This window comes from Miniopterus natalensis, chromosome 10 (assembly GCF_054644295.1).
Source record: "Miniopterus natalensis isolate mMinNat1 chromosome 10, mMinNat1.hap1, whole genome shotgun sequence".
Taxonomy (NCBI): domain Eukaryota; kingdom Metazoa; phylum Chordata; class Mammalia; order Chiroptera; family Miniopteridae; genus Miniopterus; species Miniopterus natalensis.
The window spans coordinates 72,838,039-72,864,261 of NC_142090.1; the positions used below are offsets into that span (position 1 = coordinate 72,838,039).

Below are 26,223 nucleotides of genomic sequence, written 5' to 3' on the forward strand. Positions count from 1 at the left end.
GAATTTGAGTTAAAGGCATTACCCATAATAAGAGATCATTAGCAATTACCTTTCTTAACCTACCTATCTGGCAGAGCAAACTACTAATTACTCAATATCTCCTCTTATTGTCCTGTAATGACCCTTTGAAGCCCCAACACACGGTACCTCATTGTTAGCTCAGAATGCCCTATATACATACCTCATTTTAACTTTCTGCCCCTGAACCTCTCCTGTATGTGGGGTCTCTGACTCTCCTATACGTAGCCATCCTGCCTACACCCCAGAAGAGAGGGTGAGGAGGAGAGAGAATGCCTCCCCCCTAGAGACTTCCCTCCCTGAGCTCTTTATAAACTTACACTTACAGTTCACTGGCCCGAGTTCCGTATTAATGGCCACACACAGCATTATGGGAAGAAGCTAAGCAAAATAATCTTTAGCAGGGTTACACATAGCTAAAAATTTGGTTTCTACTCCTAAGAAAGAAGTGAAAAACAAATATTTGTGAAAAATCAGCAGTATGGGCTACAAGTGCCTTTTGTTATCTAATAGGGCTTAGTTTATGCTGCTATTATAAATGAGCTCTTCTCTTTTTAAACTTTATGTTTTGTTCTTTGTAATTATAATCCCTAATTACAAGTATTTAGAAAAGCCATCGTTTCCCTATGTATTCTGATTATTTCTATCAGTTTTACTGAATTAGTTATTCAGGCTTCTAACAATCCTTCAGTCTAATACCTTGAATGTCCTAGATAGACAATCATGTTAATTATAAATAACTGCCCCGTCTGACAGTTAATTTTTTTATTGTACTTAAGTATGTTAATCTCCAATTAAATCTAACCTATAAGAATTTTGCCATTTGATTGTCATGTCATATTTTACATTTTAAACTTACAGGTCTTAAAGTTTGCTGCCATGGACATGATATGAAGAAATGTTGGCACTACTGCTAAGATGACAAGCTTCATAAAATGTTATTATGTGAAAAGACTCCTGAACTTTTCAAAAACAAATAATCCAATTAGGGAAATATATTAACCTGGTTAGCTAATAAAATTGCTTGTTTAGTTCATAACTAAGAGAAACTTTTTGCTACCACAGACAAGTAACCTGAGCCAACCCATCCTCACCCCTCACACGCTCACGGACAGACACAAACATTCCAGTCCTGCTAACACCTACACAAAGCACATTCTGTGACAGGCTGGTATTCTGCACTTAATCTTAAAAGGTAAAGCTGAATGGAAATTAATGAAGATCATATAGTTGAGTCTGAAAAATGGACAAAAAAGGGTGGAGAAACATGACTACTTACAGAAAAAAAATAATTTAGGTACTTAAGAGGAATTTTAAAATGTAACATAACCACCAAAAAAAGTTAATGCCACATAGAGCTGCATTAATAGGAAATATGTAGGACAAGGAAGTTAAATCTGTGACTCCAACAGAACAAAATATACTAAGAATGCTGAAAAAAGCTAGAATAGCAACTGGGGCCAGAGTTCTGTTTCCACCAATTATTCCGACGTGACATGGCAAATTTGGAAATCAAGGCTAAGAAAGTTTTGGTGACCTGGCTGTTGAGTGACACTGAAGTGCAAAAAAAAAAAATGACAACTGTCCTACCTACCACACTTAATAGTTAGAAGGAGAAAATAAAATACAAAACCACTCTAAACTGTGGAATGATAAATGAATGTAAGGTATCATTACTAGTACTGATTTGAGGAAATACTTTAACATAAAATCTCTAGCTGAGGATAGATTTTATCTTTTTTTATTTGTTAGGCTTCACACTTATCAGAATGTGATAAAGTAATCTAAATTAAGTTTGTAAAAAAATTTTTTAAACTCAACTTCTTATGAGAATTTAGACTCAATTTTTCTTAACCAGATTTCTCAAACCTTCAAGATAGTTGAAGTGCTCAAGTAATTTTTCTTAACCATATTGCAGTTTTGTGACTATTTCTATAATTAATTTGATATCAGAGACTTTATCAGGGTTTAGCTCCTATTCCTAGAATGTACCTGCAAGGCTGGTTCTATAACATTTGTCACTAAAGCTGGAAAAAAAGTCAAATCTGATAGGCAAGTTTCAATGACATATCTCTTCAATGTAACTATTTACAGTCATTCACCCATTAGTTACTTTAAAAAAGATATAATTCTTGAAATCTCTGTAAATTAAGAATTTCACAGGTAGAACAGCTTAGGAGATCTAGCCAATCTATCTCACATTAGGAAATCAACACACATAGAGGTTCAATATAAGATCACTCTCCTACTTACAGAAATATTACCAGAATCCCCAACTCCTGGATCCTTCCAATTACACATCATATTGTCATTGTAGGGTAGAATCAGGGAAAATAAAAGGATTACCCTCTGCATTAATTCACTAAATGAGGTAAACACAAGTACATTAAATAGTTTAGGAAGTGCTTCCTGAACTGCTATTATAAGAAAACTAGTCAGGGAGATATTAACAGTGGCACTAAAGAAAAAAAGGCTTTCCCTGTGAAAATTTAACCACTCAAGAAAGTTAAAGAGTTTTCTTTCTCTTTAGCTTAATCAAAGGACTTCTCAGGGCCTTTAATATGCTAAATCTGTGTTATAAACCTCCAAGAAAGGTGTTTAGAATATAGTATTTTCCCAAGTGCATATGACCATGGAATCCTTTACTGTTCAGACACAATTGGCATCATTGGGAATAAACTCTGGAAAACACTCAGTGTGAGTCAAATGTGTCATACATAGTAATGATGGACGTCCATGGATAATATTGTGATAATGACGAACATTCTTCAAGCACTTATGTGTCCGGCACCATGCTAACTGCTTTATGGGAATTTTCATTTAATCCTACGAACATTCTTCAAGCACTTATGTGTCCGGCACCATGCTAACTGCTTTATGGGAATTTTCATTTAATCCTCACAGTCTTCCTAAGTGGTAAATTAATATAATCTCTACTTCACAAAACAAGCTGTAGGAGAACAAAGAGAAGGAGGAGGAGGGGGAGGAGGGAGGGAGGGAGGGAAGAAGGAAGGAGCAGCTGCTTGCTGTTGAAGCCTAAAGAAATAACCTGCCCAAGGTCACATACTAGTAAGTGATTGAGTGAGGGTTAGATCCCAAGCAGCCCAACTCCAGAGTCCCCACTCTCAATCACCATTCATACTATCAACAATCCAATACTCTGCTTATGAATAATTTACTTTTATTCTTTTTTTTCACCTTGATATTTTCATTCCAAATTGAAAACTAGAATATTTTCATTCCAAAATAAATTGGTAGGCAAAGATAAATTACATGGGTTATTCTGTTTGGCAGCCAAGTTGAAAACCACAGGGTCATAGAAAAAACATGGTAGGGCACTGGAGTCCTTTAATTCACAGTTAGACCCAGCTCTGCCACTTGTTAGCATAAACTTTCAGGAAATTCTTGGTTTCAGTATTTTTCTCAATGACTGGAATGAAGGAAAAGAGATGAAAAAGTGTATCACTGGTATTTACTATAGTGACCTCAGACTTAACAAGGGTGCTTCTGACTGTGAAAAGTGAGTAAGAACATCTACATTACAGGAATGCCTACGGATTAAAAATCACACAAGTAAAGCACTGGCACACCACAGATATCCATAAGCATAGCTCTAATTATCACTAACAAAATATTTATCAGTTGAGAACGAATTTCAGGATCTTACACTTCCTGAAACAGAGCATGGAGAGAGACGGAGAGGTGGGCTTAATTAGATTCTAATGCCCTCCCATTACTTCCATCCTTACCTATTCTTCACTGATTAACTTCCTGATTTAGTAGCCTAATCTACTGCCACTGCCTTCAATTACTGCACCACCAGTTTATTCCTTAACCCCCTTTACAGTGTATGTTGGTTCTCATCATGTACTCTCTGTGGTCTTATAAATAAATCTATCATTCTTTCTCAATACTCACTCTTTCTCTTTAACCTTGCCACAAGTTCTTCCCTTCTGAAACTCTACTAAGAAGATGTCACTGACCTCAGAATTCTGAGTCTATCACCCATGTAACCATCCTTCTGGTTTTCTATTCCTCTCTAACAGTCTATTTGGTTGGCACAGTTCTACCTTCTCTACTTAGTGGATGCTTTCCCCCCAACCCATTTCTAAAATACTTTCACCTTCTTCTCTATTCATCAGGACCCACCTGAAGTTTTATAATTTCCTGAAAAGTCTCTCCTTCTTCTAAACTACTAAAGTGTATAGTGTTATGGGGGCTATGATGCCACTCCATCTACCACCATAATATCTATGGGTTAACAAATCAGCAGGAAACTTGAAATTTAGGGAAAAAGGGGGGGGGGGCATATGTGTACCCAGCAAGTTTAAAGAGGCCAAACTGGCAACTTTTTATGCCCCACGTAGGCGGAAGAGGGGAGTATAGTATGTGTATACTGATTAGAACCAATACCCTAACTGAATTAATTATATGTTACTTACATTGAAAGGGGCAAAAAAAATAGAAGAGCTCAAAAAGATAAAAATAAGAGAGTTCATAATTGCTGGCCCAATTTTAGCACTTTTAAGGCTTACATCATTCTCTTAAATTCCCAAGCCTGTAAGTCACTCTATAACCTCAAATAACTTTCATAGTACAGCTTAAGAACTGAAATACAATGTTTTCATTAAGTCTAGTGCAAATAACTGAATGAATCTTTATGCATTTATATGAGAAAGCAACTAATGTTCGTCAGCTAATCAAAAGACTCTTTGTTCAAGAAACACACACCAAACAAATATCACTTAACATTTACTACTAAAAGGCTACCCTGATGCAAGCCTCAACAATGGCAAATATTTAAACTACAGTGGAAAAACACAGTTTCCAAAACCCCTTAATCTCTTATATGTGTTGCACTTAACATAACATTCTTTACAAGGTACAAACAGGATTCAGGAATACAAATTGTTCTTGAACACCCAATAAATTAAAATGTGAATTATATAAAATGCATTTTACAAATATTATCCCATTCCCATTCCAGATCTACTTAACCTCAATTAAAAAAAATTTTTTTTTAGGAAATGGAAGACTTTTCTTAACATGCTAAAAAAAATTGTCAAAAATAACACACAACTGTGAAACCCTAAAAGCACTCTCATTTAAATGGAAACAAGCCAAAGATGCTTACTATTCACTACTATAATTTAACATTATCCTAGTTGTTCTGATAATTGTAATTTTTAAAAAAAATAATAATAATAAGGATTAAAGATTGACAAGAAGAAAAAGTGATCATTTCCAATGCTATAACTGCCTTATTACAAAAATACAATAAAAGCTATTACAATTAAGAATTCATAGATGACCAGTTAGAAAACAGTATACACAAATCACCAACTTCTCTATATTCCATCTAGAAGATGAAATCCTCTTTAAAATACAATGAAAAATGATTACATTCACAAGAGCAACAATAAGTTTTAAAATATCAAATTAACTTTAAATATAGGCAGAATCACATGAAGAAAACTATAAAACACTGAGTGATTAAAGATGACTTGGAGAAATGATAAATATATTGTAAAAATATCACAATTATCTCTAAAAACATTAATTTAGAAATTCCAATGGGGTTCTTTTAGATATATTAAAAGTTATAATCATTACAATGTTTGAAATTACTCGATCAAAATAATAAAGATCCCAATGAAACAGAACAAAAAGTATAGAAAAATTCGTATAGATATATATAAACATAATTTGGTATATAATAAAGATGACATTTAAAACCTCTGAGGAAAGATGTAGGGAGAAGGGAACCCTCGTGCACTGTTGGTGGGAAGGCACATTGGTGCAGCCACTATGAAAACAAATGGAAGTTCCTCCAAAAATTAAAAATGAAACTGCCTTATGAACCAGCGATTCTACTTCTGAGAATTTATCTGAAGAAACCTGAAACACTAATTTGAAAGAATATATGCACCCCTATGTTCATTGCAGTGTTATTTACAATAGCCAAGATTTGGAAGCAACCCAAGTGTCCATCAGCAGATGAGTGGATAAAAAAGCTGCAAGCACTAGTGGGTTTGGCTCCATGGTTAGAGCATCGACCCTCAGGCTGAAGAGTCTCGGGTTCGATTCTGGTCAAGGGCATGCACCTCAGTTGCAGGCTCCAGCCCTGGCCCCAGTCGGGGCTCGTGTAGGAAGCAAGCAATCGCTGTTTCTCTCTCTGTCTCTGCTCCTCCCTTCCAATCTCTCTAAAAAAATTAATGGAAAAAATATCCTTGGGTGAGGATTAGCAAAAAAAAAGCTGTGGTACATTTGCACAATGGAATACTACTTGGCCATAAAAAAGGAACTCTTCCCCTTTGTGACAGCATGGATGGACCTGGAGAGCATTACACTAAGTGAAATAAGCCAGTCAGAGAGAGACAAGGACCATATGATTTCACTCATATGTGAAATCTAATGAAAAAAATGAACTAACAAGCAAAATAGTGACAGACTCATAGATAGAGAGCAGGCTGACAGCTGTTGGGGGGGGGGTAGGGGACTGGCAGCGGGAGGGGAGAATTGAGCCAGAAAGAAAAACAAAAAACTCATGGGCATGGACAATAGTGTGGTGATTGTTGGGGGAGGTGAAAGAGGGTATAGGGGGACAAATGGTGATGGAAAGAGACTTGACTTAGAGTGGTGAACACACAATACAATGTATAGATGATGTGTTGCAGAATTGTGCACCTGAAAACTGTGTAACTTTGTTAACCAGAGCCACCCCAATAAATTCAATTAAAAGGAAAAAAGAATGACTTTAAGAAGTACAATAAATGTAAAGCTAAAGAAAAATTAAAATAAAAAAAAATAAAACCTTTGAGGAAAGATATTGTTCAATAAATAGTATTAAAATAATTTACTTAGCACTTTACATTAAAGTACATACAAAATAGATTAAAGATGTAAATGTTTTTAAAACTGTTAAAGTAATATAAGGAAATAGAAGTGAATAGTTATATAATCTGGGAATTCAAGAAGGCTTTCCTAACAGACAGATACCATAAAAGAAAAATTTGATAGATTTAACTACACTAAAAATGCTTTAATATCTGTGTAAAAAGCCCTGGCTGGTGTGGCTGAGTTGGTTGGACTGTGGTCCCGTACACCAAAAGGTCTCGGGTTTGATTCCCAGTCAGGGCACGTACCCAGATTGCAGGTTCTATCCCCAGTTGGGGTGCATACAGGAGGCAACGGATTGATATTTCTCTCTCACATTGATGTTTCTCTCTCTTCCTATCCATTCCTCTCTCTCTAAAATCCATAAAAACATACCCTCAGGTGAGGATTAAAAAAAACCTGTTAAAAAGAAAAACCTATACCAAAAACAAAATTAGGATGCAGATGACAAACTGGAGAAATTATTTGCAATGTAATTTGAAAAAGGTATAATAGTTTTACATACAAAGAGCTCTCATAACTCAAATTTTAAAATCTCCAACATCTTAATAAAAAAGAACACTAATGGACAATTCACAAAAGAAATACAAATATTTAGTGTCACTAATATTGAAATAAAATTTAAAATAGAAGATACAATAAAATAGAAGATACAATTTTTCATATTAAAATGGCAGTTTTTCACTGCTAGTGCCAAATATGGAAAGGTTGCTTGCTTTCTCAAAACAATAAATGCAAATTTAATTAAACCATTCTGGAAGGCAATCTATCAATATCTATTTAAAATAATTTAAATATACATATCTTTTTTTTTTTTAATCCTCACCTGAGGATATTTTTTCCATTGCTTTTAGAGAGAGTGGAAGTGGAGGGGAGAGAAAGAGGGAAACATCAATGTGAGAGACACACAAGGATTGGTTGCCTCCCGCACGACCCCGACTGGGATCGAGACTACAACCAAGGTACATGCCTGGAACCACAGTACGTGCCCTTGGCTGGAATCAAATCGGGACCCTTCAGTCCCCAGGACAATGCTCCAACCACTGGCCAAACTGGGTAGGGCTAAATATACATAACTTTTGACTTCAGAATTTATCCTAAGGAAATAAAGGTATGGGCAATGATTAATCTGCCAAGATGCTAACTGCTACACTATTCACTCACAATTACTGAAAGAAGCTTAAGTTTTCAGCAATTGGAACGGTAGTTAAATAAATGATGATAAACCCATTTGCCAGAATAACAGCCACACATTTAAAATGATGTTATATGTTGTAAGCAAATAATATTTTACTAACTCAGATAAGTATTCATTCTATTAAGTGAAAATACGTGACAAAACAGCACATACAAAAACAACAACACTACATAAAATATGGTTTCTTTTTGTTAAAAAAATTACCCATTAAAAAGACCTGTAAGAATATTCATCAAAGTGTTAATAATAATTATCTCTGGGTGGAGGCATTATAAAGTTACTTATCATTTATGCTTTCCTGAATCTTACAATTTTCCTACAATTATTATGTAGTACATTAGTAATTAAGAAAATACAGAATGTTTACAATATTACTGTGGCTACAGTAACAATGGTATCCAAAATCATGCCAACATTGATATTCCCACTCTGTTTAGGCTGCACCAAAATTAGGGATGCCTACCCTCTCCACGTCAGGTCATACTTTGATACTTTAATCACAGTGAAAGAAATTTTCAGAACTCTAGAAAACAGTCAAACAAAAGTTTTCACTCCACCTTTATTTATGATCAAGTACAGTATCAAAAAATATTTAGATATTAGCCATTCTGCTTTTAGCCCCCTGCCAAATGTAAGAATCAAAAGTAAGGAACAAGCCCTGGACCTCAGAACCAGTAGGGCTCAGCTTTTACATACATTCCAATTGTGAGCCAGAAATTTTTTCCTAAAAAGTGAATGGGGGGGGGGATATAGGTATTATCTTTCTCAGTATAGAAAGTGTGGGCCTTTGACACTTCTAATCACAACTCTTCTCAGTCTCATTTGAGAGACAGAAGAATGATTTTTCTCCCCCAATATATTTAAAAGGCATATATCCAAAGGGCAAGGAAGCAGGATTTCTTCTGAGCAAAGATGTTGTAAACAGGAGATTTTCAAACGTTAAATGTTCTCTTTCCTCAGTGCAAATATGCAGCCTAACTCGGAGAGGGCCAAAAAGACTCTGGCAGTACTTGGCTCTCAACAATAAGCAATAGTCAACTGTTAATTCCATCTGCTCCCCTCCAAGAAATGACAAAACATAACATGGTGGTGCCAGGGGTCTCAGGCTCCATTTAAGGGGTTTTCTGAAGGCATCCATTTTCACAAAATTAACATGCTCTCTAATTTTTTTTTAGTACTTCAGAGAACCAATCTTATTTCTTTTTTTTTTAATATATCTTTATTGATTTCAGGGGGGGAGAGAGAGAGAGAGAGAGAGAGAGAGAGAGAGAGAGAGAGAGAGAGAAACATCAATCATGAGAGAGCCGTCATTGATCGGCTGCCCCCTGCACACCCCCGACTGGGGGTCGAGCCTGCAACCCGGGCATGTGCCCTGACCGGGAATCGAACCGCAATCTCCTGGATCCTAGGTCAATGCTCAACTGCTGAGCCACACCCGGTTCAGCCAGAGAACCAATCTTGATACTACACAATGACAACTTCAATGCTGATAACAAATAAATATACCATCTTTAACATCATATTCTTTGTTAAAGATGTTGCTTCCAGAATTGTCTTCCTTTCTTATCGGTCGAAGCTCTAAATTCCAACCACTTCTGTTGTCTCAGGGACTTAGTTCCAATAAATATCTATCTAATCTTTCCTGAATATCTTAATTCTTGCTTTCCTTAAGAACATAAAGAAACAAACATAACATTCCTTCAGCCTGTATCCCTCTGTAGTGGTTTTCAACATGCCTGCACAGTGGAATTACCCAGGGAACTTTAAAATACCTATGCAACTAATCTATCCTAACAGAAAGTAGATCAGTAGTTTCCAGGGATGAAAGGAAAAGATTACTTTTGGAGGTGATGAATATGTTCGTTATTTTGATTGCGATGATGGTCTTGCGAGTGTAAACATGTGTCAAACAAACTGCACACTTTAAATATGTGTAGTTTACTAAATGCCAATTACACTTCAATCAAGCTGTTGAAATAAATACTGATGTCTAGGTCCCACCCCACAAATTGGCATGGGGGTTCCCCCTGGAAACTGGGATTCTTAAAAGCTGCCCAGATGATAGTAAATGTGCAGCTAAGATTGAGAACCACTGCTCTATAGCTATCGTTATCTCCTCTCTCCATTCTTTGTTTTCTTGAAATGCCTCATTCAAGCATGTCTACATTATCACCACCCATTCTTTCTCAATTTTCTGAAGACTGGTTTCTGAATCACCACTCAGCTAAAACTGTACTTGTTAAAGTCACCTATGGACTGCTGACAAATTTCCTGGTCCGTGGAGTCCTCTCCTTACTTGACACCTCTTTACAGCATTCAAAACTGTTGAGCCACCCCCCTCTATGTGTACATCTCTTCACTCTTAGCATCTCTCCCGATGGCTCTCCCACCTTTCTCTAACTACTACAGTACTCTTCTATCTCTTTCACACTATACTTCTACTTATTTCCGCTCTTTATCAGAGTCTGTTCTCTGGCTGCTGCTTTTATCATGCTAAAGGCTTCCCTGACTCATTTCAACATAACCAAATCAATACAGCTTCAATTTATCCCTCAATCTTCCCTCTAATCCTGATCTCCTTTACAAATTCCACACCCATAGACCAAAACCTACATCTTCACCTGAATGCTCCATGGCTTGCTCAAACTCAAAAAATGAAAAACAGAATTTATCATCTTCCCTCCCTTTATGTTTTCCTCATTTCCAATCAATGGAAGGAAGTCAAATCCTCAGGGTCCTGATTCCTCCTTCTTTCTTCCCAAAGGTGACAGGACCAATCAGATTCTACCTCACTATGCCAGAGTGAGGGCCTAAAACACAAATCCATTAAATAGTTTCTTATTGATCACCTTCAATCCAATCCCCTTAGCCAGGAAATAATGCCCTGGTCTGGCCCTCTACCACCCTCTCGGTTCTCACTCTCTCCACTTCCCCAACCCCTGCATTCAAGCCCTGTCAATGTCAATGTTACTGACTTTGGACTTGTCATTGAGAATGACTTCTCTAAACTGTCATGGTTTCTCATGCCTCCTTGCCCTCTCACCTATTATATTCTCCTCTTGGAAAATGATTCACTTACCTCCTGCACTTGGCAAAATTATATCATACTTCAAAACTACTGTGTGCTCCTGACTCTACCTACACCAAGCTGTTAGCCAGCTCCTGCTCTGCTCCCTTGCTACACCAGGCATATCTCTAATCACACTCGTCACATGGTAGTATAATTGTTATTTTACTTCCCTGCCTTGTAAATTAGACAGTTAATTCCTTGATGACCAGAGCTATGACACTCATTTCTGTATCCCTAGTACCTATCAGCTTGGGTCAGTACAAAATAAATTTGTTTGGCATAATTTCAATTATTTGCAAAATGATACCCTAAAAATGATCTTGATACTAACATTCTTTAAAGATTTCTTAATATGCATTATAAAATAAATACCAGGCAACAGGATCCCGAATTAAATAGTCAAATATCTCGACTATAAGACATTTTTAAACTCTGTCAAAATGACACCACTCTAAAAAGATGCGACCAAGAGCAGATTTCAGAAAAGAGAAGTACAACAGGGAAAGGAAGCAGGAACAACACACTGACTTCGCCAGTGCCTCACGTGGATGCCAGGTCCACATCCAGGTACCATTAACGCTGACAACTAAGAGGGCTTACAATCCCTCTCTGGTGATAATCACAGTGAATCAAAAAAGCAGCAGCCAAATCCAGAATGTGTTTTCTAAACCTGCGACGGTGTTTCCCCCCTTGCCGCTTTGTTTAAATGGATTATTTTAATAACTGACTGTGAAGCTACTATTAGCCAAGCAGTATCCCACAGGCATTTTTTTTTTCTTTCTTTCTTTCTTGCCCTTCCCTGAGCTTTAAAGACATGGTGCTTTGGACTAATATTCATCTTGCAAACCTTAAAATGTATTAACCTAAAGAAAAAGGAAGAAAAAAAAAAAAAAGCTTAGAAATTGGGGGGAGGGGATTGAGAGGGCAGAGTTCGGATGTGAGGAAAACAAGCCTCCCAGGGCTGTAACATTGACTCAAGGTTACCCCGATCCTTAGGACTTTATGCAGATAAGGCTTTAAAAGCTGAAAACCTCAAACTGTAAAGCGTGCCGTGAGCCAGAGAGGTGGCATACCTGCTCCAACAACTCAACAGGACAAATGATTTGCAAAAGGACTGATTGGCCCTGCAGCCTGCAGCCCGCAGCCCGCAGCCCGCAGCCTGCAGCCCGGCCCGGGAGGTGAGCGGCCCGGCGGGCCAGGGGAACAACCCCCCCCCCTCCCCAGGGGCGCAGCGGCCGCGGGCGAGCGGCGGGAGCCCGCTCCTCAGGGAGCCCATTCCCTGCAGTCACACCGCTAAGGGCAGAATTAAAATCTCCCAGGAACGTCTCAACCCAGCAGAGCCGAAGCGTGCAAACTTGGGGTTTCAGAGGCAACAATTTTCAGACAAAACCCAGACTCTCGAATATGTTAAAAAAAAAAAAAAAAAAAAATCAGCCTAGGGAGAGGAGTAACTCACAGACAGGGGGAGGCGGAGGCTGAAGAGGAGACCTCGCTCCAGTGTAATGACCGAGGAAGGAGTCGGAGCTGCTTTCGGACCTGCGGGGGACCGAAGACCCAAGCGAGCGCTTTCAGAGAACGGGGGGGGGGGGGGGGGGGGTCGACGGTGACCATTTTGGCCACTGGTCCGGACCCAGAGCGGTAGCCCCCCGCTGGACTGGAAGGGATGGGGGAGGTCAGGCCGGAGCATAAACCGCGGGCTGGGGGGGGGGGCTCCCACCCCAGGTCGACTCCGCAGAGGGGCGGCGGGTCTCCCCCGCGGCGGCGGCACCCGGGTCACGCCCGGAGTCTGGACCGCTCCTCGCCGGGAGGAGGGCAGACTCGAGTCCGCGCGCACAAAGCTGCCGCCGCCCAGGCAGCAGCAGGAGGGGGCGCCCAACTTCGGGACGAGCAACCGCCGACCCCTCACCCGGCCCCGCAGCCCGCGGCCCGCGACGCCCCCCGCGCCCAGCGCGGTCCCGCGCCTAGCGGCGTCGCCTCGCGCGGGAGCCGTTACTCTCAACGAAGCCGCCGCCCGGAGGACAAAGTCCCGGTGCCCTCCCCGCGGCCGCGCCCCGGCTCCTCCTTGACAAAAAAGTTATCGGCCGGCGGCCGCCTTGGGGCCCCGCCGTGGGTCGCTCGACCGGACTCACCAGAGCGGCTCCCGGAGCTCCACCTCCAGAACTCGACGTGTCTGGCTCGCAGCGACGGCGAAGGCGTCAGCTGTGCCTTTTCCCGAGTAGCAGCGGCACCTGCCCCCCTTCTTCCTAGCAAAACGGTTCCCGACGAGCCATCTTCCCCCTCGGCTCACTGACTGACAACCCAGCTCCGAGAGCCGCCACTGCCGCCAGCCACTCTGACAGGCAAGACGAGAGACCCGTCCCCCGGCAACCAACCACCACCGCCCCACGCTAGTTCGGCCTATCGCCGTCGCCCGAGGCGGGACCAGAACAACTTCTCCACCAATGAGAATCTTCCTCGGCTGGGCCTGGGGCGGATCCGGGAGGTGGGCGTGGTCTCGGCAGTGGGCGTGGCGGAGCGCTCGAAGGGAGATGATTGACTGCGAGATTTGCAGCAGCGATCAGTAAAGGTCTCTTCGACTCTGAGACCCTCTTGTGCCCCCCTCAGCAGAAAAGAAACCTTTTCGAGTGATGTTAACCATAATCACGGAAGGGAAGCTAATTGATAGGTCAATTTCTTGGTCAGAAGGACTTCCCAGTAATTCGAGACACAAGAATTTATCAAAATTTTATTAAATTCTAATGGGGGGGGGGGTGGAGGGGGAGAAATGTACGTTTTCACAAAATGGTAATTAAAAACTTTTCCTAATTTATTATATCGTTGCTTTTGGCCTTAGCCTGGAAAAAGCCAAATACAATTTCCCAATTTTCTTTCCATGGCTTTCCCCAGCCCCCCAATCTTGCCTCCCTACTCTTTTCTCCAAAACACACGTTATTTTGTGTAAGAACTGGAACCTGAGCACATCTGAGCCAGCTCCTACATAGAGTCCCTCTGCTTTTGACCTTGTCAACTCCTCCTACCACATCCTTTCAAATCCAAACAGAATTAATCAGAAGAAAAGTGGACCTTCAACCTGGAAGACAGGAAGTCATTCTAGATTTTTACTAGAAAGAGGAAAGACTTCTAAAGCAGCAAGAGACCTTTCCAAACATGCCACACATAAATAAGAAAATATATTACTTGATATCAAAAGGGCTTCAAGCAAACAATCTCAAGCAATCGTTAGAGCAGATCTATAGGACCATCAGACAGGATCTATCTTCCAAGAGCACAGCCAGTATTGTTAGCAAATAATAACAAAATGCAGTGATAAGAGCAACAGAGCTAAGTTCAAAGAGCAAGGAGAACACACAGGAAGAAATTATCGTGTTTAAGAAAGTCAGGGAACTTCACAAGGAAGATGATGTTTGAATGGGATCTTAAAAGAGAGATAGGAGTTTACCGGGGAATAAAGTCAAAGGGCGTTTCAGGAAGAGAAAACAGCATGTTCAAAGGTATGGAGTTGTGAAAAGGCCCTGAGTGGGTAGGGAGCATTGGGAAAAATGGGTAGGACTGAAAAGTGAGTAGCAGCCAAAAATTAAGCTAAAGCAAAAGGTTGAGATGATTGAAAAGGCCTCATGAGCTACACTAAGGTATTTAGATGAGCACCGTCCAACAGAGCCTTCTGCAAAGATGAAAATGTTCTGCATTTGTGTTGTCCAATATGATAGCGACTAGCCACATGTGACTATCGAGTACTTGAAATGTATAGCTGAAGAACTAAATTTTTATTTTAACAGCTCCCATATTGGACAGCTCAGATTTAGACTTTATTCTACAGGCAATGAGGGACCAACAGAATATTTTGATCATGTGAACAACAACACAATCAGTTTTCTTTTAAAGGCTGAGAATCCTAAAGCCAGTGTAGAGAGTATCTGTTCTCTTTAAGGGGAATCTTGACAGCTCAGACCAGGTTATTGGTGGAATATTGGCAAGATAATTTAGGTCAGCTGGGCCAGAGCCTGGCCAGGGCAAGTGTTTACCCAAAGGATAAGAAGATCTAGAGAGTATGTTATACCCTGACATCTTAAAGAACACAAGTAGTCAAAACCAGAGAAATGGCATTCTGCTATCAAGTCCTAGCAGAACAGGGAGTAGGAAAGTGAGGGTCCATAAAGAAAAAGGAATCCAAAGGGCGCCCTAGCTCATAAGACAGGGAGAGAGCAAGAGTGAACAGAGGAGTGCACTGACACAATCAGTTCTGCTGGCCATTATCCATGTGAGCCACCATGTGTTGGCTTGATTTAAAGGACCAGAGAGTCCAGTGTCAGGAAGGCCCATTAGGACCAGGGCAAAACTGCAGGAGAGATGAAGGCCTGAACCACACCTGTGGAAGTAGGGCTGGAAGGGAGGGGCAAATATCTATTGACTTTCTGCACTGAGCAAGGCATTCAGCTTGACAAGAATGCAAAGGGATTCGAGAAGCTTACAGTATACGTAGCTGGATAACAGGTGAAAAGTTAAGCAAAGATTAGTCATCCACCACAACAATGAAAGAGATGACACAACGCAGTACATGACTGACTAATTATTCAGAGGATTTCTTAGGCAATAAGTGTTACGTGTGTTCAGAAGAGGGAGTAAGCCCTGCAGTCAAGGGCAGTCAGGGAAAGCTTCACAAAGGAGGTAATAGTGATCTGGGTATTGAAAAATGGACAGAAATTTGAATTAGAAAAAAAAAAAAAAAAGAAATGTGTAAGGAAGAACCTCTTGGAATGCCTGGAAGAGGAAAGCACAAGCAACAGACAAAGGGCATGGGAGGCCCTGTGGGCTGGCCAGAGCCTAGCAAGCTAGCTTGGGGACAGAAAGTAGAGTGCCTTCAGTGCAACTTCAGATGTTCAGGCTCTGTCCTTTTACCTAGTGGCTTCCTGCCTGCTTCTTAGAATTACTTAGGATGCCTTCTAAAAATGTAAGTGCCCAAACCACACCCACACCAAATAAATCAGAAAATTGGGGTGGGGGGGTAGGGATTGGATATAGGGTTTATTTTGAAAGCCTCCCAGGTGATTCTAATGTACACCCAGGATTGAGAACATAGAAATGACAGCATAGCATTTACTAATGCCGAATCGGGACCGTGCATAGGATGGATTGAGTAGAGAGCGAGCTGCAGGCTGCCTAGTATATTTACATATCTGTTTCCTTTCTGCAAGAAGACAGGAAGCCGTTGACTGCCTGACTTCACTTCCCGTTTTGCAGTGGTAGGATGGTGTAGAAGGCACTTGAAATTGTCTTTCCTCCAGAGTAAAACCGAACCACGAGTTTATGTTTGTAATCCACTCTCCTTTCCATCGCAATCCGTGCACATAAAAAAAATTTTCAACAATGACAGTATGCAGTTAACTGTTATACGTAACTATTAATATATGAGCAGCAAAGCGCCAGGAAAATGCCTGGGAACATTCTGTTTTAGAAGGGAAATGCTTTTAACCTACTTTGTGAAAGTCAGCATATTCCAGAACTTCCCGACCCATGTTTGCTAGCCTCTGCTAGCCGTAGGCACAATTCTATACTAACGACTGAAATGTATTTACCTCTTTGCAAATAAGTTTATTAGATTCCCATCAGTATTGCTTGAGATATGCTAAATGAATTGTTACACCTTTCACCTTGTATAAGCCAATAAGTAGACTTCCAGAATTGTGGACCAAGTGGAAGAAGCTGGACCAATTGCATTTTGCAAAGAGAACTTTACCTTCAATGTTGCTTACAGGTTTTTCTAGGAATAACATCTAGAAAAAAGAAAACATTCTCCGTATTTTTCCAAAAAAATCATCTATTAAAATTAACTTTAATATCTTTATAAAAGATATTTTAAGGGAAAAGTCTTCTTTTTCTTGTCTTTTAACAGTGGAGCCAATCTCCACCCCCCCCCCCACCCCTGTGGAGCCAATCTTGTTCATATTTACAACAAATATATATATATATATATATGTGTGTGTGTGTGTGTGTATATATGGCAAATATATATAGAGGTATATATATATACCTCTCTATATAGGTATATATAGAGAGAGAGGTGTGTGTATATATGTAGGATATATATATAGGGTTGGAAAACCTAAGACTAACTGCTACCCTCAAGTGATTGGAAATGAAAAATATCCACATATATCTTCTAAAGCACTTTATTAACCAATGTCTTCTAGAAGAATTGTTGCTGGGTGAGCCTACTTATGCAGCTTTTTGTGAGTCATGTCGAAATATAATTACGACCTGGGAAAAGGGTGAAGAAGATGCATATGAAACGGCACACGTGACATGATCACAGCTCCGCTAATGTTTGCATCAGGACTCTGTATCAGGAACACGGACGCATGAGGAAATCATGGGTGAATTTGCTTTTCTTCTTCACAGATGTTTTTAATTTACCAAATGTTCTACTGTAAACAGGAGTTAGTTTGATAACCAAAAAAAGAGGTATATATTATTTTTCAAAATAAAGAGATGACAGACTGCACATCACTTATTAATTCTGCCCAGTGAATCTCAGACAGACATTCTTCCTTTTCCTTTCAGCCAATTCATGACTCATAGTTCTTTAAAATACTCTCAGAAACCCCACAGGGAAGCTCTTGTTACTGCGGGAGCAAAAGACCTCACTAGTGAGTACTTAGTATAGAAGCACAAACTTGTATGTAGATTGTCTCTTCCAAATGGGGCCCAGATAACAGAAGACACAGAAAAAAAGCAGATAGGTAACTATACTAAACAGAGACACCACCACCTCAAAGTAGAACTGGGCTTCGTCATAGTAATAGGTTGGCCCATAGAAGAACTTCCTAAATACAGGCTAATGAAGAACATGAAAAGACGGTGGTTGTCCTTCACTGTCCTGGCTTGGTTTACGAATCTTTTTCAGGTTTGCACACCCAACCCCAAGTCCATAGGCCAAGTGTACACATGGTTTCTCCCCTTTCTGACCACTCATTGAATTCATCAGAAGCAAAGTCTTTCCACTGTAGTCCATGTAGCCCTTCATTGTGCATCACCTTGAATATTTCCAAAATTGTTTCCTATGTGTTAACTTCTCACCCAGAGAGCAGAGGCGGCAAAGGGGTCACATACTTCTTTGGTTTCCTTGCCCAGTAGTCTCCCCAAATAATTCAGCAAGCACAAGTAATGGTTGATGGGTAGATGAGTCTGGGAAGGAGAGGGGTGAAGGGAAATGGCAGGAAGAGCCACACACCCAAAGAGTTTTGCCAGCCCTCTCACTCTAGTATGTAATTCTTGGATTAGGAGAGTCCAGTGCATGAATAATACTTCCATTTTTCACATTTTGTTCTCATATGCTTAGTCACCATCACCCCACCCTGATATTTATGCCAATATAAAGTTTCGGCGAGCTAATTCAACATCATCAGCAATGTTCAGTAAGGACACCATCAAGCTGCTCTTTCTTAGTACCTGTATGCTGGCAGAACCAAGGAACACCTTCCCTAGGTTTCTCTGCTTTAGCGGAGGCAGGTCCTCAGCACAAGCACGGGATACATGCCCAGCTATCTTGTGTCATTTAAAAGGTGCCATCTCCCCAAAATATCCTATGGGCTGAACCATGATACTAATCCCTAAAGTCACTCTTGAGGATCTTTTTTCCAAATTTGAATTACACCGAGAAAAAGTCACATCATTCATCAAAAATTAGCAAATATAAAATGATTATGTCCCTAAGAAAGGGCAGAGCAAAGCTTTAGGAAAGAAAATAGGGAGGGCAAACGGAAGGAATGTAGATGTCTGAGCCTGACAATATCTAGGGAGATCTCTCACTCTGGAGACCATGGGAAGTAAGACACTAACAGGAGCTGAGAAAAACCGGGGGGACTGTTGAAGGATATATATGCTAAAGGGGTCAAGGAGGGGCAGGCTATGTTGACTTGGATCATTCCTGCCACTCTGCAATTCTCATTTGTTTTAGTTGAAGTGTACATATAAAAAAAATTAGAGAAAACAAAAATTTAATTACCTCAGTAGATTGTTACAGATAAACACTACAATCCCTGACCCAGGCCAAGAAAAAAAAATTTGACGGCAATCCAGGAGTCTGATTGGACCTGCTCCTAATCATTACTCCCTCCTTCCTTCCAAAAATAACCTGTTTTGACTCCTACTGCTTTAATAGACCTGTGATTAAATTTTATATAAGTGGAATCATATAGAATATATACTTTTGAGTATGACTTTCTCTCTCCATGTTATGTTTGTGGAATCTATTCATGTTTCTTGTCATTATAGTTTATTCTTTTTTCTTGCTGAATGGTGTTCTGCTATATGAATATGTCACAATGTATCTGACAATTCTACAGCCGATGGATGTTTGGGTTGTTTTCAGTGGAGGGCTATTACATGACTCTCAAACGCACATGTATGTGCACTTTTGTGGTACATATCTAGGAGTGGAATTACTGGGTCTAGGGTCAGCATATGCTCTCATTTACACGATTCTGTCAAATCATTTCCCAAGATAATTATATCACTTACACACTCATCAGTGGAATATGAGAGATCCAGCTGCTCAACATCCTTGTCAATATTTCAAATTTCAGCTATTCGGGTGGGTATGTAATATATCTGACTGCGGTTTTCATTTGCATTTCCCCGAAGACTAATGCAGACCTTTTCATGCTCTGCAATTTTAAACCATCTCTGTGGGTCCATTTCACTGCATATCACTGCTCAGCCACATTTTAATTCAGAATCAATAATCATTTTTAATTAAAATAAATTTGTCATATAATATCATATAAATTTAAGGGGGACAGCATTTTGACTTGATATATTTATATATTGTAATATGATTACCATTATAGCTATAGTTAGCACCTCTATCGTGGCACATAATTATCATCATTTTTGTGGTTGGAATAATTAAAACCTAAAGTTTTAGCAAGTTCAATGATTAAAATACAATAATATAATATTGTTATCTATAATCACTATACTGTACTGTACATCAGATCTCCAAGGCCTGTTTTTCTACTAGTTGCAAGATCAACAATCATTAAGTCCCTGTGGTGAGCCTGAGACTGCATGTGTTAGTTGCCTTCACGTACATGGTGGCCTGAAGTTGGTGGTAAGAGATTTTTCTGGTCTAGGTGATTTCTGGTCAGTCCTGCTGGTTTAGCTCCAGTATACTGTTGCTGACATTGTAGAAAGAACATTTCTGAGAAAAAATGTGCCAACAGGGTTGAGGCCAGAGGAGTGGGAAAGGGGTTATGTATAAAGAGTAAAAACTAGCTGAGTTTTCAGACTTTATAGCCTGAAAATAGTTAATGACAGTTTCTACAACTAAGTAATTTAACCTATCAGCCATAAAATGGGATGTTGATTAATACTGATACAGATAACACTAGTCCTTCTAGACAAGGGGGAAAGAGAACATTGACAGGTGTTTGATGGTGTTGTGAAATAAAAATCTCCTAGAAAGATCTTTCTTTGAATGACTCATAGACAGAACAGGTTCTGAAAATGTGGGTAAACCTTTGATAGCGTGATGTTCTCTAAAGGCCAAAGAAGCTTTAACTTGGCCTCAAATCTCATCTGACAGAGAGTTTTCCAGAGCTGCCTTCAAATTATCTTCTTCTGCATCCCAGCCAAGAAATGGTGCTAGATGACCTTCCCCTCTGTCACAGGTTGACTGGAGTATGTGAGTATCCCATCATAGGCTCTATTTATTGGATTGAAATACTGTAAATGCGGAGACAATGGCCAGGAATGAGAATGTGAGGAGAGTACTTGGGAAGGGTAATACAGTGCATGCTAAGTAACAACCTTAAACAGTTAAACACACTTTTGTTTGGCAGATCTCCTGCTGAAATCTCACTGAAAGGGAAACCCTAAAAGACAGGTAGACCTCCATGGAGCAAAGGGCCAAGGACAGTCTGAAATACTGAGCCACGTCCAAGGGAGCCACATTCAAGGGGCGGGGGCGGGGGGAGGGGGAGCTGAAGACCAGCTCCTGGCTAAGCTGGGAACTAGCTTTCTGTTAACAAGGAATGAAGGAGAGGAAGGAATCTTGGAAGGAGGAGAGGGCATGAAATGATTTAAGGCAAAAGTCAACCATTTTCCAATTTTCCCTAAGGCCAGCATCAAAGTTTTGAAACCTAAAGTATCCTGCATTCCCTAGATGGCCAAAGCCACCACTGAACCTAATAACAGACTCAGCATTTTGACCACTTCGTCACTTATTACCTGTGGTGCATTTGGAAGGATCAAGTTGACCTCTCCTGGTGAGCCAATTTCTTCTTAGTCATCCTGTTTGCTCAAAGAAATGTAGGTGGGCTTTAATCACATTTCCATTTCTGTGCAATTTGCACCTGGTTCAGATAAACAGCCTAGTGCTGGTGGCATCTACCTCCCTGGAGAGAAAAATCTCAATCTCTCTTTTTCCTCTCTAGGAGACATGGAAGGTCTGAGAAACTGAATTTGGAGGCAGAAATAAGGTAATGAGCAGATCCAGAGGGTCTAAAAGATGCAGAGTGGGATAGTGGAAAGGTCCAATTGTGGAACTAGAAGTCAGGAGTAAGCTGAAACCTCACATTGGCCTTGTAAGATGTGTGATTCTGACCAAGCTCTGTGGATCTCAGTTTTGTCATCTGTAAAATGAGGGAACTGGACTCTGATCTGAAAGTAAAATGTTCCCTTAGTTGACATATTGGGGTTTTGCTCAAAGTTTTTACCCAGAAGTTAGAAGTGTAGCAAAAGAGGCCTATTTATTGTCCATCTCCTCCCCAGAGGTTGCTTGTTCTGGTCCCTGGAAGGCTCTCACTGTTCATATTGCATCCCCTGGGCTTTGATCTCTGGTTCTGTCTGGTTTGAGCCAGTGGGAGATACCAGCAGGAGAGTTGAGGGCAGAGAGAGAGAGAGAGAGAGAGATTTCTTTCCTGCTTCCTTCCAGCTTCGATGTCCTGCATCTACAAGTCCAGCCTCTAGGGAGTGACACTTTCTCCAGCTGCTAAGGCCCTTGCTCTCCTTGCCTCTCCAAACCTACAGTGGTAATAGCTTCCCACTGTTGCTAGTACCTCGACATCCTTGCTGGCTCCCTTTTAGCCATGCCCTCAACTCTGTAAATAGTCCCTTTACTAATAAACACCTCTTCCGTTGGACGATATTGAGTGGAGAATTCCGTTTCCTATCAGGATTCTGGCTCACACGAAAACTTCCCCTTCAAAAAGGAAGCTGTGAATTACAGAACTCCCTAGGTTCCCCCTCTCCTCACTTGACGCCAGCTATTTCTCTTTTTCTCATTTCCAGAGAACGTTGAGACCTGACGGATGTATTAGAGGGCGAGTTTTCTTTTCATTACTTACACTATTGTTTTCTAACTGGACTTTATCAGAACAGCAACTCATAACCATACACAGCTACACAGCACAGAGTAAATCCAGCTTTGGAAAGGGTTATTTGGCTAACATAAATGTCAAATTACAGGGCCCAAGTTCCAAAGACCATTCCCTCCCTCTCCACACTTCCTCCGATAAGAATTATTGGTCTTGACTTTGAAACATAACCAGATTAAGCAGGCAGGTTCCAAGATTTCCCTTTCATTTTTGCATCCGAGATATCACAATCCATGACTTTAATATTTATGCATTTTCGTTGTAGTCAGGAGTTGGCAGTTTTACGGAAGAGCTGTACCAAAATTTATTTACTGAAATTTACATTTTTTTCCTTTCTGAGCATAACCTTTCTCCCTATGCCCTCTTCTCTCCTCCCCCAGCCAGTGTGGATTGAGGCCACTATGTCATCTAGGAACAAAGGGGTTTGAGAACCCAATATCTATTATAGGTATCTCAAATTTGACTGGAAATGTCTGTGATGTCTGAAAACTAGATGTGTTGAAGACGCAGAAGATTGGCAGGGAGGTGGGGACTTTGCAATTGCGGAAAATAAAAACTGGAGCTCTTAGAGCACTAGAAAGCTTTGAAATGGGAGGAGGAATAAAAAAGCTTTTAAAAGCAAAAAAATAGCTTTTTTTTTTTCTCTACCCTCCTGTGAGGGTAGAAGTGGGGGTCGCGGAGATTATGGTCAAATAAGTTTGGGAAATACACAATGCAGGATGTGGCACCTTCTCAGAGAGCCCAAAAGCATATTCAAGGCACTGAGAACTCCTGTAGTAGAGATTTCTGTTTAATGGTTGACTCCCCATGCTTCCCTTCAAAATTTTTAGTCAGAGAAACTTTTAAAATAGCACCGATTATCACTCTCTTGCAGAAATATCAAGAAATAAACTTTGAGAAACACAGCCCATCATACTGGGAGCAGAAACTCCAGGAGTAAAAAGGAGAAGATGTGATTTCTATCTTCTCCATCTGCCAACTCCTGAGCAATGTGGCTCTTGCCCTGGGATCCCAAGTCAGACTGCTGTTCTTCTCCACCCTGATAACATTCTCGCTCAAAATGGTCCGGAGTACCAGGCTGGCAAACACTGTGTGTTCCACAAATGGTTGTTGAATGAGTTAATGATTAGATAAAATGAGGTGATCCCTGTCAAACCCTTAGCACAATGCCTGACACAGAGGACTAACAGATGCTGTTATTACTGCTCATCATGATTTTTGGTAAAAAATCTCAAAACTTGTTATTGGCCCCTTTCAAAATAACTGAAAGACTTAGGTAGGTTCTGCCCTCAGGTAACATACATTTCCTAAAAGAGAACCTAATGCTCATGCCACAATAATATGACCTTTCGCGGAGAGAAGTCTTACATGGAAATGTACCAGAATCATGGACAAATACGTTGCTTGTTTACAGTCATGAAGCATGAATGGCATGTTTCTACAAGGAAGAAATGAACTGGGTATACATATGTATATATATATTGCAGTTTTGTGATGCAAGAAGGAAGAGCTAATACACTGTTTGAGAGTTTTGCTTTTTTATTTTTAATATCCTCCTCATAGTTGCAGTTATTTACAATAACAACATGAAACATGAAGGAGGTAAGGCAATTTTTTTTCACTTATGCTCCTACCTGGACTTATGAAACAGGCTCTAACAAACTGCAATTGTTAAGATGATGTGGATCCGCTTCTTTAGAAGGAATTTATCTTGTCTAAGAATTTCAAGTGTTTCCTAATTTAGAAAAGTACTGGAGTATGTTTCTCAGTGACAACCACTAACAAATGACATCAAATCTTTTGAAAGAAAATTGTTTTTCCTGCTCAAGGTGTACTGTGAAAGCATTAAGAATAGGGTCGTGCTTTTATTGCGTACTTTCTGTGATTTAAAGCGTAGAAATAGATGGTTATCTATATGTGTATTATCTCATTAATGGAAGATAGCATTGCCAGTTATTTGGGAAAGGAAAGCTGGCATTAAATTAAAATGTCACTCATTTTAAATACATGTATTTTGCCCTGGCTGGGTGGCTCAGTTGGTTGGAGCATCATCTGGATAACACCAAGGTTGTGGGTTCGATCCCTGGTCAGGAATCAACCAATGAGTGAATGGATGGGAGGAAAGAACAACAAAAATTGATGTCCACCCCCCCCCCTCCTGTCAGTTAAAAAAAATACATGTATTTTCATTTTATTGAGTTTTAGGAATTTATTTGACATTAAGTAGTTCCATGTAGCCAAAGTAAAAGCAGCTCTGATTTAAAGTAGCTTAAACAAGGAAATGTGCACAATTTGCATACCAGGAGGTGCAGAGGAAGATTAAGCCTCTGGCTCTGTTGGTTCAGCAGCTCAATACTGTCATCAAAGGCCTGGGCTCTGTTCCTCTCTGTACTCTGCCACCTACAGCATTGGCTTATTACTGAGGCTGGCTCTCTCCTCGTGGCAATAAGATGCTGCCAGCAACCAATAGCCGTTCATTATTCATCTTCATCAGGAAAGAGTAAACCCTCCAACCAAGGAATAGGAATCTTTGCCTCTAGTCAGACTGGGCCACTTTCCTCACGCCCAGAACAGAGGGGTGACATTGATTGTTCTAAACCAGTGATTCTCCAAGTACAGTCCCCAGACCAGCAGCTTACGCTTCTGAGAACCTGGAAATCTGCTAGAAACGCAAATTCTCAGTCCTCGCTCCAGCCCTGCTGAATGAGAAATGCTGAGGGTGAGGTCCAGCGATCTGATTTTAACAAGTCTTCCATGTATCCTGCTGTTTGAGGACCACTGCCCTAAACTAAACGGAATCCACCCCTGGAGAGGGGAAAGGGCCGATAGCTGGACCAAATCGGGGTTGTGTTAGGAAAGGGGGAGAGAAAGTTATGCCTCTTGAGATACTAGCAGTGTCCACATCCCAGATTTTTCAAGAACAGTACTGATTTCAAATATTCCATTCCACGGGATTTACAAACATGGTCATCATTAAGAGGGCTATCTCAAAAGCTCTCTTGAAGGCCTCTTGTGAATGCACTGTCTTGGAAAGACATTGAGAATATATCAGGACTCGAAAGAGCTGAGTTCCAATTCTAATTCTGTCACCGATTAACTCAATTTCCTTGAGATATTCACTTAGACTCTCTGAACCTTAGCTTTTACTTCTGTTAGGGTGTTGGGAACAGAGAGTCTTTAAGTTCCTGAAGATAAAAACAACTACAGCCAGCATTTATTGAGCACTTACTATGCGCCAGGCACAGCCAAGGATTTTAGTTAATGCACTATCACTCAAAACTTAGAACAGCCCCTATGAAGTATGTAAGTTCCCCAAACTTACCAGGCTGCTGAGTGAAGAATCTGGTATTCAGGTCTAGCCGACCCTACAGTCCATGTGCTAAACCACTGCTCTATACTGGCCCACTCTCATCCACCCCTCACCCCCCATCATACTAACTCTTCATGATTCTATAATGTATTTGGTTTCATGTGGTTTAGCTCATCACGCTTTTTAAAAAAGACAGTTTGGTATAATGAAAAGAATGTGGACATCGAATTCAGGCTACAATATGAATCTTGGCTTGACCACTCTCCTGGCCTATGACTTTAGAAAAAATTATTTAGCTTCTCTGCAACTTAAATCATCAACCTGTAAAATAACAATTTTGCATGGTATTTGTAAG

The 26,223-nt window shown here is 40.4% G+C and overlaps 1 protein-coding gene across 3 annotated transcripts in view; it reads right to left on the minus strand.

Moving 5' to 3' along the window:
• HYCC1 (hyccin PI4KA lipid kinase complex subunit 1) overlaps positions 1–13,479 on the minus strand; it is a 56,655-nt gene extending 43,176 nt beyond the window's left edge. Inside the window, exon 1 of one of the 3 annotated variants that reach the window (XM_016217024.2) lies at positions 13,313–13,465. The gene's annotated coding sequence lies outside the window, so the exon portion shown is untranslated. Of the gene's footprint in view, positions 1–12,639; positions 12,657–13,312 lie in introns of those variants that run through there. The other 2 variants (XM_087821204.1, XM_016217025.2) reach the window with 2 other exon arrangements.
• Between the last annotated feature and the right edge of the window lie 12,744 nt (positions 13,480–26,223).